This window comes from Perna viridis, chromosome 7 (assembly GCF_037379345.1).
Source record: "Perna viridis isolate PV_CMFRI_1.1 ecotype Kerala chromosome 7, ASM3737934v1, whole genome shotgun sequence".
Classification (NCBI taxonomy): domain Eukaryota; kingdom Metazoa; phylum Mollusca; class Bivalvia; order Mytilida; family Mytilidae; genus Perna; species Perna viridis.
Genome location: NC_142451.1, coordinates 20,133,507 through 20,153,334, shown reverse-complemented (window position 1 = coordinate 20,153,334; position 19,828 = coordinate 20,133,507). Strand labels below are relative to the sequence as shown.

The following is a 19,828-nucleotide window of genomic DNA, read 5'->3' as shown; positions in this document are numbered from 1 at the left end:
TTGTTGTTGGCAAAAGAAAGATAAAAACATTTCATATAGTTTTGGATTGGCATAACATAGTTACAGACTAGCGTTTAATTACTTATTGCTGTGTATATTTGGACCATTCACCGAGAAATCTGACATACATGTTCCTATGACTTTTATTTGTTATTGTGAGTCAATGCATCAAATTTTACATATCAATCAATCACAGAAAAGTCGTGATTCATTCTATAAATAGGCGTTTACACTTTTTATGGATTCAACATCGATTTTGATAATCCATTCCATTTGTCTATGGAATCTTATTGTATGGTGTATCAAAACGTTTGATATCACTCAAATATAACTTATAAATAATTAAGCAAAAAATATGCTACTGTGAAAGTACTTTTATTCGTGGGTATCAAATTTTGTGGTTTTGGGAAAACTTCGTAGTTCGTAGATTCTTGATGTCGTGGATTTGACATCTTTACCATACAAACGAATAGAAAATTTCTTTTTTGTTGGGAACACTATTTCGTGGTTTACCCAGCAAAGAAAACCAAAAATTGGTACCCTACGAACAATGATAATTTCATAGTATTTAAATGATTAACTGCTTCAATGCATCTTAAACCTCTTTATATAGTCCTCATAACTGTAACCAAATATTCCCGACACAAAGTACGGACACTGTTTTGTAGAACGTACAAAAGTATTCAATCAGCTCTAAAGTTGTATGTAGGTCCAAATTTGTTACCTTTATACATTCTTTTGTTAAAATCAACAATCTACAATCATGGGTGAACAACTTTCTTTTGAATTTTAATGGCATCATTATAGTTTCATGCTTCGATCTTTTAACATGGTGATAGAAAGGACAATTATAACTGATCAGTTGATCCCAGTTTTACATATCACAAATCGCTTTTCCCAAGTTTGTTCCTTCCCTTCTAAAACATGTGTTTCAGTTTTAGCTGATAATGCTTATAATGCAGCATTGCCCATCTTTAAATTGAAACTGGGAAAATTCCTCCAAACAATTAAAACAAAACGTATCGCAGCAAACATCCAATATATGCACATTAAGGCAAAACTCTGAAGGTGCGAGTATAGTATCCATGAAACTGACGATTAAATCTTGATATTGGATACTAAAATGGTATATACAGGATTTAAAAAAAAACAGTCAAACCAAATAGTAATTTTCTTCGATTTTTTTCCAATTTTGTGACAAATAAAAAATAATGTACAACGACCATTTCGAAATGAGAGCCAGGATGGAATTCTTAATGTAATGTCACACATATGCACATGGTGCACTGTGTTTGTGCCTAGTTTGGTTCTATCCAATGCAGCCTTTTCATAAGAGTTGCTCGGACAAGGCGGGCGTTAGACGAAACAGAAGGGAAAACAATATGTTTCAATATGTTTCAAAATTACGTAGGAGGGCATATTTAGCCTAGACTTGACAGTTGTGTGGTCGATGGACGAAAACATTTCATGTCAGCCTTAAAATTATTTTTAAATAAAATATATTATTGATTTGAATCAAGTGGGGCATGATAATTTTTTTTCAAAATCTAGACCAGGTATTTTTCTTTATAGTACAGTCTTGTCTAAAGCAAAGGGAAAAACTTGTACTAAGCAAGCACATACTTACCAGTCATAATTTTTTGCGAAATGCAAACAAGTATAAAGACAGAATATGGATATTGCATGTTCTTTCATCAATCAGTACTGGAAATATTCATTAGTAGTATATCCAACCTACAAAATGTATATATAAAGAGTAATCAAAGGAATCAAGATTCTAGTGGAAATCAAAAGAATGTAATCAAGGGACAAACACCAGACATGAAAAACATACAAACACAACAAGAACATAAAGTAACTAAAGTAATACATATAATGTAACAAACATAAATGAGCATCTCGAACTCCATTAAAAACTGGGAGCTTGGACTATGTGCACCGGTAGGGTAAGCGTCCCCTGCTTTTCTAGACAAATTCACCGAGCTGCTCTACAAAGTCAGGTCTGGGTTAGACAAGATAATAGAAAAACAATGACAAGTCAGTTTCCTTGGTGCAGATGAATACTCAGTTATGATCCAAGGTTCATAATGACGACCATAAAACTTCTGTAGTGATGACTTCAATCTTGTAACAACAAAACCAGAAGCCTATTTTTAAGAAGTCTTGTGCGATACAAAAAGTCTGTAAAGTTACGGCAAGCTCTGGCACAACGTATGAGTTCTGATATAAAAACTCCATACGCAGGTGCTGAAGGGATGTTTAGACAATAGTTTGGTCTGCAATTTTCCTCTACCATCAATCTTTTAGGGAACATATTGTTTTTACTATGTTACGAAGTACCGTGTAAATTAAAGTGAAGTACGTGCATATGTACAAGCACAACAAATAATGTGAATGCAGAAACAATCATTGACCAAACCACTAGTATATCCGGTTTATCCTCGACCTCGGATTACTCGAACCTCGGATAATTCGAATATTTTTGCATGGTCCCTTCGACTGTGATTTAATGAGGTTCGACTGTATATGGTGAATGGAAAAATCTGAATGTCAAATAATGATCTTTCCCTGCATATGAAATGAATTGTTCTGCAAGAGGATCTGCCATAAGAATAAGTCTGAATGTATCAAATAACAGTAATACAAACTTGAAAGAGTAATCAAGGGAACCAAGGTTATAGTGGTAATAAAAAGAATGTAATCCAGGGACAAAGACCTGACATGGAAAACAGACATACACAACAAAGAACATATAGTAACTAAAATCATACATACAAAGTAAAAAAAGCAAATGAGCAACTCGGACTCCACTAAAAACTGGGAGCATGGCCCAAGTGCACCGGTAGGGTAAGTGTCCTCTGCTTTTCTAGAAACACCCGCCGAATTGCTCATAAAAAGACAAGTCCGGGGTAGACAAAAGAGGAAAGGAAAACTATGACTCGTTGAATAAATCAGTTTTTATGCTGCAGATGGATACACCATAACAATCCACGAGTTCATTATGACGGCCATAAAACTTCTGTAATGACTTCAATCTTGTACCAACATAGCAACCTATTTATAAGAGTTCTGATGCGATACAAAAAGTCTGCGTAGCTTCGGCAAGCTCTGGCATAACGTATGAGTTGTGATATGAACACTCCATACGCAGGTGCTGAAGGGATGTTGCCACAGATGAAAGGAAAGTTGACAATTTTGAATGGAAATTTATCACGTTTGTCGTAACGTTTGGTCAATAGTTTTCTTTTACCATCGATTTCTAAGTGTAGGTCAAGATATGAGGCTGACTTCACAGTGTCTGTAGTATTCTTTATCTCAAGTTCTTTGGGGTAGATGCGATGTATCAAATCCCCGAAATTAGGATTGTTTAAAGATAATATGTCATCTGTATAGCGGAAACTGAGATTAAATGATCTAGCTAAACGATATTCTTCCTTTTGAATCAGATCAGCTATTAAGTCAGCCTCATAAGAGTGAAGGAAAAGGTCAGCAAGTAAAGAAACACAATTTGTTCCCACTGGAATGCCGAGCATTTGAAGAAAAACGCATCCCCCACACTGAACAAATATTTTGTTGATAAAAAATTCCAGCATTTAAAAAAAAACATCTTCTTCTGTATATTTGGAAGATGATTTAGAATTATTTTTACAGAGTACGGGGAATGTCTACCAAGAACTATATGTTTGTATCCAGGTGTACCATCTTTTTCGGAATATAATAAGATAATAAGATTTATGAGTGGTCAAGGTCGCTGGACATGATCCAGTTCAGCGTACCTAAAGCCATATTTGTAGTCATACCCGTCACTCTAGACCACTTTCATGACCTTCTCTCTGGGGTTTTCTATAGTAAAATGTGCACTCGAGCTGAACATCGTGGAGGAACAATTTTCAACATATCGGACATCTTATTGTATAATGTGAAAATTTATTGTTTAATATGTTTTTTTAGACACATGGGGGCTGCTTCTCTCAGATGTTCCGCTCGAGTGCACATTTTACTATTGAAAACCACATAGAGAGGGTCGATGTGTACGACTATTTATATTTCTATTTATACGTATGTGGATTATAGAAAGAAAAGATTATTCACACCAAAGAAGATTGAACTTTGACCCTTATGGATATTGATAAAAATGACACTTTTGTCAAACCCTTACACAAAGGCAGAACAAAATTCGTCTACTAAGTCTATCTTTAAAGGATTTCTGGGAACTCCGTCTGTCAAGTTGGTATATTTGAATACATAAGAACTTACGTTTTGGAAAATAAGTCAACACCATTTCGGTGATGATATAACAAGAAACAGTACAAATTAATGTGTTCCCGACTGTTATGGTATTCAAAAAGGCGTACCAATACATATTAGTATTTGACATCTCCAACATTCAAAAAGCTCTTCCAGTTAGTTACGAATCGTTTTAAAATTATCAACAACAAAAAATGGGAGGCTTTCGATTGAATATCTTATCCGCACGTGTTGACCACATGCTACAACAACTTAATATTTTATTACAAGCTCTTATAAAACAACATCCTTCAAAGGTTTGAACATCTAAGTTGTTAACACATGTGAGAAACATCGCTTGGAAATATATATAAAATGATGGAAAACAAACGTGTTTTTTTCAAAATGTGACTAAATTTACGTTTTGACCTATTTGACTTAGGTATTATTGCAATGGGTAAATTTTTCTGACATGGTACATTTATGCAATATTATGCAAAATCCATACTGATTTGGGTTTTTTTTCAGGACCGAATTTGATATTTACTACACATTCCCATTGTATTATCTTGGTATTAGACAAGTGTCCTTACCCGCTTTATGCCTGTTCGATTTTATGATACCAATCAGAATGTCAAAACAGGGGTTTAAATAAATAAAATACATTTCAGTTAATAATGTTTACGACAGAAAACGTATACAATCTGATGGAAAACAGGCTTCAGTTTAACCTTTTTATAAGTTTCCTTTCCGAAAATGTGTCAATTGCTTGTCGAATCGAGTAACTATGTCTTTTCGTTCATTCAACCACATTTAACAAGTTTCTATTCTTTAGTCTTTCTCACGCGATTTATGGTTCATAGCTAACATAAAAATAAATCATTTTGATTGATTGATCTCTGGAGATTTAATGTTTACAAACGTCTTCATTTCAAATGAGATTATCGCAACAATAAACGACAATAAAAGATGGTACATTGTTGTACGCTTTTAATCTCGCAGTACTTACTTGTCTATTTAAGTTATCTGATGCTATTTCTTTTACCCTACATAAAGAACTAATGTTAAACTATTCCCTTTTAGAAAAGGAAAGTTAAAACAAACATTTGTTAAGAATTGCTTCTATTAATTTTACAATGCAGTTATTATATCTCTAATGTGTTGATATTACTCCATCGCAACTTCCCCTCCCCTAAAAAGGTCAATGAAATGGTTAGTATAGAGTCATTTATTTACTTTGTGTTGTTGGAGTATATAGAGGCCAATATTTTGCAGTACTTGTGTATAATGTTGTTTTGGGGCAATTTGCCGTGTGTATTCACTAAGTCCTTTTTTATACGTTTTTTTTTTTTTTTTTTGTCCCTGATCCTGTTGTGGTAACTTGGAAACAGTACTTATATCAAAAAATGAATACCAAAACATAAGCAAAAACAAAAACGAAAAGAAAAATAAGTAAAAAATAAAAATAAAATAACTAGTTTTTAAAATTAAAAAGGCTGCCGAAGAAGTAGTTGTGCCAAAGGTGACAACGAAGGGTAATCCTATAACCAGACAACAAAACATCCATTTCACTGCCATCATGTAGGACGTTATATTTAGTCAGAGATACATTTTATTTTCTATGAAAATACTTAAGAATGGTTAAAAAAAAATTGGAAATTTCGATACGCTATACACATCAATTAATGAGTGACATCTCATCAGCAGCTCTAACAGCAAATAACTAGGGAGATCTAAATCCAAAGCTTGTTTGTACACAAGAAGTCCTCAAAACCCACACTATCGCAAAAAGAAATTATAATCCATCACCGAAAAGGTTCTACCATGTGTAAGACAAAGAATGGAAACCTTGGTATTTTGTTTATTTTGAAATCTGTAATACTGCAAATTTTGATAAATATAGTAAATATTGACCTGCTTTAACTGTTATATAAACATTAAATTGTCATTATAAAATCACTTCAATGAAAGACATTTTAAGATAATTTTACACTTACATTTGTTCAGAAAATATTTTGATTTATGTACTCATTGCAAATGGGAACATTTTATTATTTCTTGTCAAACTTTCATCAATGCAGATTATAGACAGCAAGGATCACGAAGGCAACATTCCCTATGACCTCCCAGATTTATTACGGAAATGCACAATAGACATACTTAATATCCTTGTTTTTGGGACAAGGAACATTATCAAAGATCTGGACCTACAATCACAGCTATGGCACTTAGAACATTCTACAATAATACATTGTAATTGAAATGTTCATTAAATTATTGAAGAAGAAAAAAGCACACAGAAGGAATTCCAATCTGAAAGTGGCTTAATACCTTTCTGTTCGAAGGCAATTCCTCGAGCTCGAGCGTTTCTTGAGAATCCTGAAGTAGGCTATCGGATGTATATGCATGATTCATGGGAATAATTGATACGAAACATTTGGAGGAAATCGCACTTGATGAGAAATATATCTTTTCTAGAAGTAATTCCCGTATTGCTTGCTATGTTTTTTTTATGGTTTTACATGGACAACATGAATTTGATGGGTACTGTCAACAACAAATCGTCCAAAGAAATTGAATAATGAACTTTATTCGTCCTTTACGTTCTCGTGGCAAAGGAGGATAATATCCTGTTATTCAAATAATTGAAATTGATGATGCAATACCACGCTTTATGTGACAGATTTAGAGCGTTTGACCTTCAGCCTACACATTTTCAAAAGAGATACTTTCTGCCCTGGTGGCATTGATATTAAAAACATAGCCTATTTTTACTTATAGAACACAAGACAAAAATACTAACATTTTGTATGTATGAGGTTACATAATAGACATTCCAGGAATTAAAGTGTAAGTTTTGACGAGCCAATATCTACCCTACTCCCAGTTTGTCCTGGAGTCCGAGTAGCTTATTTGCTTTTATTACTTTGTATGTATGATTTTAGTTACTTTATGTTCTTTGTTGTGTATGTATGTTTTCAATGTCTGGTCTTTGTCCCAGAATTAAATTATTATAATGACCCTTTAACCTTGGTTCCCTTAATTACTCTTCAACGAAGTTATTAGTTTTTTTTTTCATTTCTTTATTCATTTTAATAGCAAGTCATAAAAACCTGTAATCAGTTTCTCTACTAAAGATCTGAGGTGCTGTAGGTATAGCTTGTTTTCGTTTACACTCATTTGAGCTGTAGTTCCAGTGTGTCAATGGCAGGGACAGTAATTATGGCATTGACTCGTTGGAAATCGTATGCACACACATCCTATATTACCATTTAATATCAGACCAATGCAGAACAGAATATTCTGTTGGTTATTTACTAGTGATCGAATTCGGATATTGGACTTTTTGCTGGAAAAGTTTGCGTCTCGTGCTAGAATTCTAACAAATAGGCTTCTGGAACAGGATTATACTGCTACAAGATTAAAGTCATCACTACACAAAATCTATGGTCGTATCATAAACTCGTGGATCGTTCAGGTGTATCCATCTGCGCCATGAAAACTAATATATACAACATGTCATGGTTTTCCTTTCCTCGTTTGTCGACTTTTAATGAGCTACTCGGCGGGTGTTTTTAGAAAAAGCAGAGGACGCTTACCCTACCGGTACACCTGGTCAATGTTCCCAGTGTTTAGTGGAATAAGAGTTGCTCATTTGGTTATGTAACATTGTATGTATGATTTTAGTTACTTCATGTTCTTTGTTGTGTTTATCTGTTTTCCATGTCTAGTCTTTGTCCCTGGATTACATTCTTTTTATTACAGCTTTAACCTTTGTTCCTTTTCTTGTTCTTTGCGATTCTTGAATTACGGAAACGAGATGTGTCAAAATTGCAATTAGATGGACTTAATTTTAAGTTTTTATGCAGGCGATATTTGATATGGCCTCTCATCAATATTGTAAACAAATCAAAATAATCAAACTGATGATGGCATTATCGACAATTATGATGGCACACATAGGAAGAGTTATACCCTTGAAAATATAAAGAGTAAAACCTACAAGTTTAGTGGATTTGTTGCCTAGGGACCTATAAGGATCTAGTTTGATTCCAAAGGCTTCCAATATTGAATTGGCGGGACTTCGAAGAACAATCAAGCTATAATAAATCCCGCCATAGAGAAACTAATCATGATAAGCTATGTGTTGAATAAGGGGAAGACTTTACATGCGGTATCCATATATTACAAGGAACACTAGGTTCTTCTGAGATGATAGGACAAATATTTGCGATATACTAGAAATAGTATTTTTTTAACATTTTACATGGGGTTTAAATAATTTCTTGATGAACCTTTTTCCCCGTCAGGTGAAAAAAATATAAATGATTTATGACCCATTTGTTTGTTGTGAGGCAGAGGCCAAAGGTATATAATGAAGAATCAGAAAAATCAACCATGACAACAGAATAACAGAACACAAGCGTAAAAATAGACAAGATAGCAGCTGATGTAGACAAGTCGGAAATTAAGGCAATATAAGCAAACTATAAAACAAATAATTAAGCATTTATTTACTAGGAGTAGTTTCTATTACTTATCAGAAATGAATTACAAGAAGGGAAACACCAATTAATGAAAGGGTAATTTTAAACGACGAACATAACACTTAAACTCTATTCTTCAAAGAACGGTCCAGAACCACCAGCAGAATTGAACACTTTCAATTACACCACTGAGCTACATCTAACAACACGAATACCAACATTAAATAGAATATTTGGCAGCCATTAAAAAATTAAAAAAGATAGGAGCCTGGAATAGACAGCATTAATGACGATATCCTGAACGGGGCACAAAACAAGATGATAAACATCTTTTATAACTTGGTTAATTTGACTTTTGAAGAAGAATCGATTCCAAATGACTGGAATGAACTAAATTTCTAAATCGAATAGCTAAAAGGTAAGTAGATATATATAGATGTAAGAGGGGCTGCAACTGTTGGTATGGTATTGCGTGGTGTGTTCGCATCAATTAGTAAAATATTCAAGTGAAATAGTTACGAGAATACAAGATGACCTAGACCTAAGGAAAAGAAAACAACTGCTACCGAAATTGAATGGCAAACAACAATATGCGATAACTTTATACTCTGTGAAGCTATTTGACAATGTGCACAACCTGTTGAGGCCTCTAAGAATCTATGATAGTATACTATAAAAATATTAGATATCATAACATCAAACTATTACATGATGGATTCCAATGTAATGTTGTTCATAAAAAGAACAAAAGAATGGTTTGGTGTTGTATCCGACTGAAGGCAAGATTGGTTAATTTCATTTTTGGGTCCATGTTGCCATCGACTGGGTCATGGGGGCAAAAAGTAGAAAATAAACAAAAACAAAAAACAAGTTATCAATTGAGTACAAAATTAAGTTTAGCAAGTCACCTCACGCGCTACTATAGTCAACCAAAACGACCAAAATCAGCTTTAACACCCTAAAACAGTTTTTAATTTAATTTAAAGGACATATTGACGTGCATGGATAAGCTGCGATAAAAGAAAAAACAATCGCCAATGGAATTGTATCAATACCAGAATGAATGTTTTCATACTATTCATACTATTCAGATTTATGTGTATAATAATACAAAAAAAAACAGTCAGTCAACACAATTTTGGTGATGTATTACATTAATTGTGTAGGGGACGCGATAAACAAAATAAAAGAAAAAAACGATAATAATGATACTGCAAATTAATGAAATAAAAACACTATTCCCTTACCAGAAACCCATATAAGGTAGATAATCTTAAGAAAATTAAAATGAACTAGATTAAAGCACATGCACTCAATGTCACCACAATTGCCGTTATTAGTCATTCAAAAACATAACACTCACTAAAGCTAAGGAAAACCTAGATACTTTGAAAAATTCTGAACTCCCTTTTAGGCTGTATATTTTCAACTGAGGATGTCAACCTTAACAAGGGTTTAAATAAATAAAATGCATTTCTTATTGTCATTTTATGATGGAAGATATGCATAAATCTTATGAAATTCAAGCTTTAAATTTAACCCTGTATTTAAAGAGTAATCAAAGGGAACCAAGGTTAAAACAGACCTTTCTCTTAAAAAGTAAGTGAGATTTATCAGTTGGTAGTTACAAATAATAAAATATGCCTCATTGTGCATTTCAAGACAAGATGAATATATCTCTGCATTGTCATTTTTTGTGGGTTTCTTGGTTAATAGATCATTTTGAAAACCAGGTAAGATTGATTGAGGTTGAAACAACTGAATTTCAAATACTATTTATGGCGTCAATGTGGAATTAGATGTATAAAAACGTTAAATGGAATGCTAATGCTACTGAATTATCATGAAATTAACCGACATTTTCTTGCATTTTCTTTACTTCAACATGTAGCCATTTTGGACTGTTTATTTAATCATCATAAGGAGTTTGAGATAAAAGACTCATATCCTAACATAAAAAGCCCTTTTCTAAAATTGCTACTACATATCTGTGGCGTAATGCATTTGTAGCGTTTGTAGATACCTTCATCGCATATATCCAAACTCTGATATGAAGGGAACTTCTTACTCCATAATGTCTAATTTGTGTTCAGTTAATCCCTTTTCCAAAGAGGACGTATAAATAAATAAAATAATATATCGGATGAAAGTTTTCATTCATCGATGTTGAAATACAAATCTTTACTGCATATGGACTTTCAATATCGCCATCCTATTTCAGATAACACTATTTCCGAAAAAAATAATAACGATAAACAAAGGCAAATCCCTTGTCCAACCAACATCGGAAACACCAAAATTAAACAAGAGACCTATATTACATTCAGAAAACAAAATGGTTAAAATCTAACAAAGAATTAGGAGTGTATTCCGGTTTTCTAAAATAAAGAGAAGTTGCTGCTTCTGAATCGAGTCCTGATGTTTGCTGAAGGTCAAGTCCGGTGAGTAGAAATGTCATCTATGACAGTTAGAGGTAGTTGATTAAAATCACATATGACTAAAATTATTTGCTTATATTTAAAACCAAAATTTCCAGAGCACATAGAACCCGATAGCTACAAAGAACAAGAGAGACAAATATGACGAAAGTACACACATAGATGAGCAGAGGAACTCCATAAAAATTCCGGTGGTGAACCCACATGCTCTTGTAGGGTAGAGTTCCTTCTCTGTTACTCCGGTTCCTTTATATTGTATTTGGTATCCCAATACTCGTTTCATGAAGTCAAATAGAATAAAAACAAACAATTTTGTAATTTGGAACTATAAACAAAGATTAAATTAATGCCAAGCAACAGTTTCAATTAAGTTGTAAGTGGGATAATGACCTTTGAATGCAATATGTATAAATCATCAAATTCAAGGATGAACACTATAACACTTGTCTAATGTAGATAAATAATTTTGCACAACCGATACATAATATTGTCACTCAAATTACGATTTTCTAGTTCAGGTTTGAAGACACTTAATTTTGTTCCCAATTCTAAAAAAAATAATTAATGAATGCATTTATGAATTTCTTTGGTACTTATAGCAACTGTTTAAAATTACCCGACCTGTACTGAAAGGAGCTGCTTTTAAAGAATAAATAATGGACGAACAAATGATTAAGAAAAAAAAAAATTTGAAATTTCTGTATGTTCTAAACTACAGAATATTATTCACAGCCTAAATATTTCGCGCTTAGTTCATAATTATATAAACTTAAATTAGTTTACCTTGTCCTTTCAGAAAAACACATTTCAAACCTTCAGCATAAAAAAAACGAGTTAACACTCCTTTACTGATAACAGTGTTTGAATTGAAGACAATGTCGTTTATTGTCAGACTATATCTGTATAATGGATTAGTCTATTGATTTATATACTTCCGCATACCCTGACCTGATCTTTAATCAACTTTCAAACGTGCCATTATTAGGATTTTATATGTAAAACACAATGGAAATGAAAACTTGCAGTTTATTACCGTGTTAACAAACAACTTCCTTTGTATAAAAAGTGTAAGTATAGATATGTATAAGAACAATTGTCCATCCTCATTATAAGCATTTTTATAATCGTCATCATCATTAACGTCACCATCGTCAAAATAGAGAAAGGGAATTAATAAGTAATAAGCAAAGCAATGCATATTCACGGAAATTGTTCGCTGCCATATATAAAAAAAATTAATTGGAAATAGTTGCGCTTCCTTATGAGAATTTTGCTTTTAAGAATCGACTATAAACATATACCAACGCGTAACGGGTCCATCATCAGATGACATATAAAATCACCTATCAATTAAAATAAACTATATAATGAGCAAAATTTTCAGTCAACAAATGACCTTCAGTGCCTTAAATAAAATGAATGTGTTTGAAAGTAAATGGTTTGTAGACACAATATGATTAAGCGAGTGTAAATTAATCTAAACTGTAAACCATGAGCATTGGCACATGATGTAGCCGACAAGCATTCTCGATTGGACCTCTGCTGGTATCGGGCGATTGTTAAAACATATATTCTAAAAAATAGTCTAAGGATTTTACAACGATACGAATGATATTGTTACTTCGTACATTAACCTTTGTGAACACATATTCCTCATAATTTGACGGGCCTTTTCGGTCATGTTTGATACAAGTATAATAGGCATAACATATTAAGGTAGGAGTAACGTAAATGAACGCCCATAGAGGATTACGGGAAAAAACGTTGTCATTGCCGTTACTGTGCGAGTTACTTCCCTTTGACCACTGACTAAAAGATGTTCGACGGTAATCGAAATTCCCGTGAATATTTCGTTCGTAAACTGCATTATACTAAATAACATAACCTTCGCGGAAATGAGAGACCAAAAGATGATCACGAGAAAGAAAAAAATGAATGTACACGAAAATAATAACTACAATTTGGAGTGGAGACAGTATAGAAGAGTAGTAGACATCTTGCAGATATACTTAAAGGATGTAAAAACTGCATATAATTCTCCTCTGTTTTTTGCATTATTGCGAATCTGAGCGAAGATATAGTCTTAGGAGCATTCTTTATAAAAAAGAGATATTTGGAAATATCCTCCAATTCAAATAAATGACCAGTATTAATTGTTTCGACGAATAAAATATATATGTAAATAAGTTAGACGAACGATAATGTAAAATCATTTGTATGGGAAGAGTGGGTTCGCGTATATTATTACATTTTTTGTGGACATACTACAAATGAGCGTTAAAAAAAACAAAACAAAAACAAAGAGAAAAAGAAAGAGGTAAAAGGATGGAAAGCTGCGCTGATGTGTCTTGCCAAACAGTCATACAAAAGGTAATATCCCTGAATAAGAACAGTTTACAGAAGATTATAGGAATAAACAGCTATTTTCTGTCGTTTATACATGCTTGAACAACCGAAAATAGCTGTTTAATTCTTAAAATTCAATCCCGACATTTTGGATTTTTTTAAAGGTATTGAACCGGTAAATATACTTATAGATTTAGTTCTGGAACAATTTAATTTGGAGGGGAATTTACTTGTAGTTATATTTTAAGCATTTGTAAGTTTTTTCCCCAAGCTGAATATTACCCTTTGTAAACAAACTGTACCGGTAAAATCAATGTGCATCTAATAGACATTTCTTATAGCTATATTGAAGGCAAGAATGCATTTTTTTTATATCCGACACTTATAAGCCCTGTGTCAGAAAACAAACCCGAGGCCCAACGTGAGAAATGACATGAAAAGTTGTTGTTATGATGTATTTCCAACAAGATTGCTATGAGTAAATACGTTCCCTGTCGCCGCAAAAACAAATTGACATGCAAAAGTTCCATAACTCCTGTAAAATTTGTTGAAATTAAATGGCGTCGGAATGATCAATTAAATATGTTGGTAAACAATTTTAAAAAGGGGTGCCAGACAGACGCACGCACGCACACACGGACAGCGGTCTTAATATAATTTGGTAGTTTATGTCGTTGCCACTCTCTTTCGAACTACACGGCCGCCATATTGGTTTCAAGTTGACCAGCGTTCATGCATGAACGATCTGGCGAAGTTCATGCAAGTATGAGATTTCTCTGGCAAAGACCTTCTCGACCAATCAAAAACGGCTATTAGAATCTTATGATTAGAATTGTACAGTGATATACATATATACATATATACATACAAAGTTATTATGTATATTCACCGCGCTTCATAAGAATAAATAGGAGACAGAAAACCACAAGATATATGAGACCAGGGTGGATTCACAGATATTGAAAAGTGGGTTCCAAAGGGGTTACATAATAATATTAGCACACTCTTGACAAAACTCTGCGTGAAATTTTTTATCCGACTTTTGATCCACCGCTGGAATAAGACTCAAGTAATGTGGTAATCGGAAAAAGGTGTGGATCGAGGGAAAATGCACAAGATATCAAATTAACATCCCAACAACAAACTATCAAGTAAATCGAAGTGCTCTTGTACTGAATCAATTAACATCGATTGTTTAAATTAATCGCGAAATTGCAAAAATAGGATTAAGATAGAAGGAAAGAATCGGGATCGTTTTCAAACGTATCTTAACAAAAGCTTAATATTGTGTAAGTTGTCAAAATTAAATTCATTTATTTAAATTCACTTTTCCAATTACAATTGACGATCAATTTGTCTTTAAAGTAGAACAATAAAATTCAATTGGCACCGTACCAGTGCGCCAGTTTGTGTAATATTCAGGTTCGTTGTCAGTTAATATGGAACACCTATATATAGATGAGTGAAGACAAAACTCACTGACATCTTGCATAGTTGAACTACAAACTACTAGTTTGCTTTTTTTTAGTTTTTCAAGTCAAAATTCAATTTGGCGAACTCCAGATGCCCTTTTTAATATGTACTTCTCGTAATACAACTTGTTATTAGTTGATAAGCTATTACTTAATTTCTACAAATAACACCATACCGTAGACTGACACCATTCCTTAGAAAACTGATCAAAATTGCTATGCCCTATGAAATCTCAATTGCCTTTGACAACGGTTTGCAAAAGAGGGGAAGTGGACGGGGTTACAGTAGTTTGACAGGTGCACATTACACAAGTAAAGTGCATTTTCTTTTCATTTCCGACATTTATAAGCCCTGTGTCAGAAAACAAACCCGAGACCCAACGTGAATAAAATGACATGAACAGTTGTTATTATGATGTATTTCCAACAAGATTGCTATGAGTAGTTATATAATATAATATAATTTGGTAGTGTATTCTGTAATCGAATAGTGGAGGGTAGAAAATAATTAGAATTAGAATGTGCTACAATAGGCTGATTGGATTAGGTCAGAATTATACGTGATTTGTAATTCAACGGTATTTCTATGTCCCATTTCCTTAATGACGGGGAATTTATTCACTTTAAAATAATCCATAAAATCAGTATCTCAATTCTAAGGCACCTATTGTGTAATACTTCAGAATATTTCCCAGCTTTCCTATCAGTGTCAGCTGGTGTCTCCTTCAGTAATCGTACAATGACTTCATTAAATATCACGCCTACCAAATATCACATATGTTCAATGAGCATTTTCATCATTTAGGCCATTCAATAATGCTGCGATCATGTATTCATTTTTAAAATTTTTGGCTTTTTTTTTTTCGATACAAATATGTTTTATAAACTAAATGAATATACAGAAAATGCATTCGTAAAATATAGCAATCTGAAACAGAATGGTTAGACAATGCTACACGTATTTGTAAGTCGCCTTCTTCTTGAAAAAAAGATTGTTTCTCTGCCTTTTCGGTATTTTAATTCCATTTTCCAACTTTTTTAAATTCTATTGAAACTGAAGAATTTGTGTCCAGGGCCTTCCGATTACTAATTTTGCTACACGTACTATACATGAAACAAGTGCTGTAGCAAGCCTAGCGTTTCATTTACAACCGTGTAACATGTAAAGATATGTGACGTGGCTGAAATTAAGTTTCACGTTACCGAAAAAAAAACGAAAAAAAAAAAAAAAACGGTAAGTACTCCCACTTTATGAATGCATGACGGGTTAACGAGTCCTATTGTCATCATATTTTTATACATCTTTCGATAGATATTACAGCTGATAATTAGGCACTATTTTTTAAAGAAAATTCTAGGCACCGTTAGTTCACAATACTAAGAAATGATTTAATACCTGTCGTTTTTTAACAATTTCCCTATATATCCTATGTATTTTAATAACAGCATTATAATAGTATATTTCAAATCTATGTACTTAGAAAACGAAATCCGATAGGATGTCATTTTTTTCTGTCATATGATTGCATTCGAGTCGATCTTTCCATATGCAACATTTCAGAAAAATTCCAGGACGCGATATTTACGTTTCTCCTTAACCTCTGACATATTCCAAGCAATGTAAGAACTGCCAAATGTACAGGGTAAAATGTTTGAACTACTGGTACATCTACACCAACATCACCTACATCAAGCCCAGCGCACCATACCACTCGACCAGCTAGGCTTTAGATACCGCGATTCCTTTTTTAAGAAAAACAATCTGTCATAATAACCGTTGCTTAAATTTATGCTTATTGCTAAAAATATTATTGGTACAGAATCTGTTATGTTTACCAGCTTATTAAGAACATTTAAGCAATAATAGTCTGGTAAAATATTCTTAGCTTTTCAGAATTTGTGACGAATCACAACCCACACATTTATCAATACTTTGAATTGATGCTTACAATTAATAAATGACAATTGAGATTTAAAGGCTTGATTGATATTAGAGAGAGTAATCAAGAGAACCAAGAATCTAGCGGAAATCAAAGATTCTAATTGTATAATCAAGGTACATCAGGCAGATCAGATTGCAAACAGAGACACACAAAAAAGAACATAAGATATCCAAAATAGATCGATTTACAAATCCCCTCTCTTTCTAGAACCACCAATCGAGAGTTGTTAATTAAAAGTCAAGTTCAGGGTAGACGAAAAAGAAAAGGAAAATATGACAATTTAACAAATCTGTTCTCATGGTGCAGACTGGTACAATGTAACAATGCACTATGCAATATCGGAATTCGGTGCCAGCTGAATATTTGACTATTTAAAAACCTGCTTTATGCGTTTATCTTTTGCCAAATACTGCAGTAAAAATCGGGAAAAACAAGATGTAAGTAATTCGAATGAGAATGTTACATCCTGGAGTGATAAAAGATGCATTAATATTCAGTCAAATTAAAATATCGCGTTTATACATGATCCCTTCCAATAAAAAATATATTTTAATTTTTCGTTGGATTGAACAAAACACGTATCCCTGTCTGTGTAATATACCTCACTTTTGACATTTATTCAGAAATATCGACTTATATAGTTTAAAACCCATTGAAAACAAAGACGCTCTTGCAAATATCATACTTTAAAATTTTTGCCGGTTTAATTACTCATTGAAGCTCTTCGTTAAAACCAATAATAAATTAAAGTTATTCAACGTATATCTGAAAGATAATACATTTGTTACTGCTTCAAATATCAAAACGCTAAAACCTAAGCATAAAAACAGAAGAATAGAGAAACCTCTATGTGACGATATTGTAAATACGTAAAATCAGGACGCAGAAAAAAGTCACATACAACGTACGCACTGGTGAGAAATATCAGACAGCACACGGAAACCTCAAGTATTGTTAATGCAAGCGCCGATTGAAAAGGAAACAAAATCTGCGGGCGATGGCTCACTTGTGATACCCCCGCTTTCATATGCATTTACGATATCAGGAACATAAACAAAATCTTTGTTAAATAGGAAATTATGTCGAAATATTCTGAAAAAAAAGTATGACACACAAACATAGAAAATGTGTTAAAATTTCAAACCAATGTGATGATTAGTTGCCGAGAATAGAGTGAGTAAAATATCAGTTAACAGGAAGCCGCTGTTGATTTTTCCCGAGAAATAATCCCATTATAAAAAACTTCAAACCGCTTTGATGATTAGTTGCTATGAATGTGGCAAATAATCCGAAACGCTGGGTCAGTTGCATTTCTGGTAAAGTTAAACAAATCTGACTTAAATATATATTGTGTCTTCTGTGATTTATTTAAAAAAAATGTGATGATAATCTAAACATGTTTAAACAGAGGTTAATGGTTCCATGCAAAACAAATATAACAAATTAGAAATAGAAAGAGGATGCCTGAAGCAGATCTCAAAATTACTTTGAGAATAAAATAGACTTTGTAAATCTAAAATGGATTTACCGTTTCTTGGGAAACCAAAAAAATAAACCTCTACGTTCTTTCATTAAAGTATTAACATGATATATAAATATTTCAAAATATCTTTTTGATTTTAAACTACTCTACTGATAACAGTGTAAATATTAAGGAGTCTCGCATTATTTGTCAGATACCATCTGTTTTGATATTAATTCTCTCACTTCCGCGTATTATAATGTATCTTAATAAACTACCAAACGTGCCATTACTTAGATTGTACAACATGAATTGCAATGGAAAAGAAATGCACCTTTTATTTAAAAGGTACATATTCAAAATTAATATTGTTGTTTTATCTGTTCGTCTGTTTTACAAAAAGTCATATGCAAAACTAGTATTAAAAGACTAGTATTTAAATAATAGTTTATATCATCATCAATTAGGAATATTTTGAAAGTAAACAAAATATATAACATGATTTCCTACGGCTAGTAAATCAAGGAATGAGGGCCCATTAGGGCTTTTTCTGCCTACTAAAATAAGCGTGGAAATTATCATCAATTTGAAAGCCAACTCAATAATAATGTAATTCATATCATAAATTTTCAGTTTCATACATTAAGTTTGCAATTTTAAAAGTAAATATTGTGAAATTAAGGTACCAAAACCCCCTGTAAGACCAATCGGGAAAGGAATTATCTTTTTATTTTTTTCACACTTTTGCAGCTTTATATCATAGTGAGCTCCACGTTAACCAAACACACATTAAAACTGAAATTGTGCACTTATCCATTCATTCTACAGGAAAAAAGATGTTGTTGGTTAATGCTGGATCTCCATGTCCATTTAGTAAAAAATCTCACATTTAAAATCACTTCCAAAATGACTAAGGCCAACTTTACCCGTACATGTATCATGTGATGTAGCTACTTATCACATGATTAAACACCTGACTACCCATATAGTTACACCGTAGCAAATGGAGTAGGTATAGTAATCAGAGTTTTAATGCTATAGAATTGTCATTTTTAATCAAATAAAGTATAAAATATTCTACTCTTCGATCAGATGTCGATTTTGCGACAAAGGAGAAGCCAGGCTGCGAATCATTCTAGGTGTTGTGGTATAAATATCCATGTGAAATTCAAATGAAAATAGTTTTTGGAAACTGAAATGACAAACTTAATTGCATTTGACCGAAGATACCATTTGCATAGGGGTGAATCATCAGAAAGAATAAGAACCCCCTTATAAATTGACTATTTAAGTCGATTGATAATTACGTTGTTATGAAATTGATGCCGAAACGTTATTGTTTTTCTTTTTTTTTATACTGACACATTTCAGATGGTCGATGGGAATAAAAATGAAATTCGTAAGTCAGCAAAATCGTTATCAAATAATTTTCTGAAAGAGGTAAATTTGACAA

The 19,828-nt window shown here is 32.8% G+C and overlaps 1 protein-coding gene across 1 annotated transcript in view; it reads right to left on the bottom strand.

The window, feature by feature from the left end:
- Positions 1–19,828, bottom strand: part of LOC148611723 (uncharacterized) — a 64,429-nt gene that overhangs the window by 38,317 nt on the left and 6,284 nt on the right. Inside the window, exon 2 of the mRNA XM_088592552.1 lies at positions 1,628–1,734. The gene's annotated coding sequence lies outside the window, so the exon portion shown is untranslated. The remainder of the gene's footprint in view (positions 1–1,627; positions 1,735–19,828) is intronic.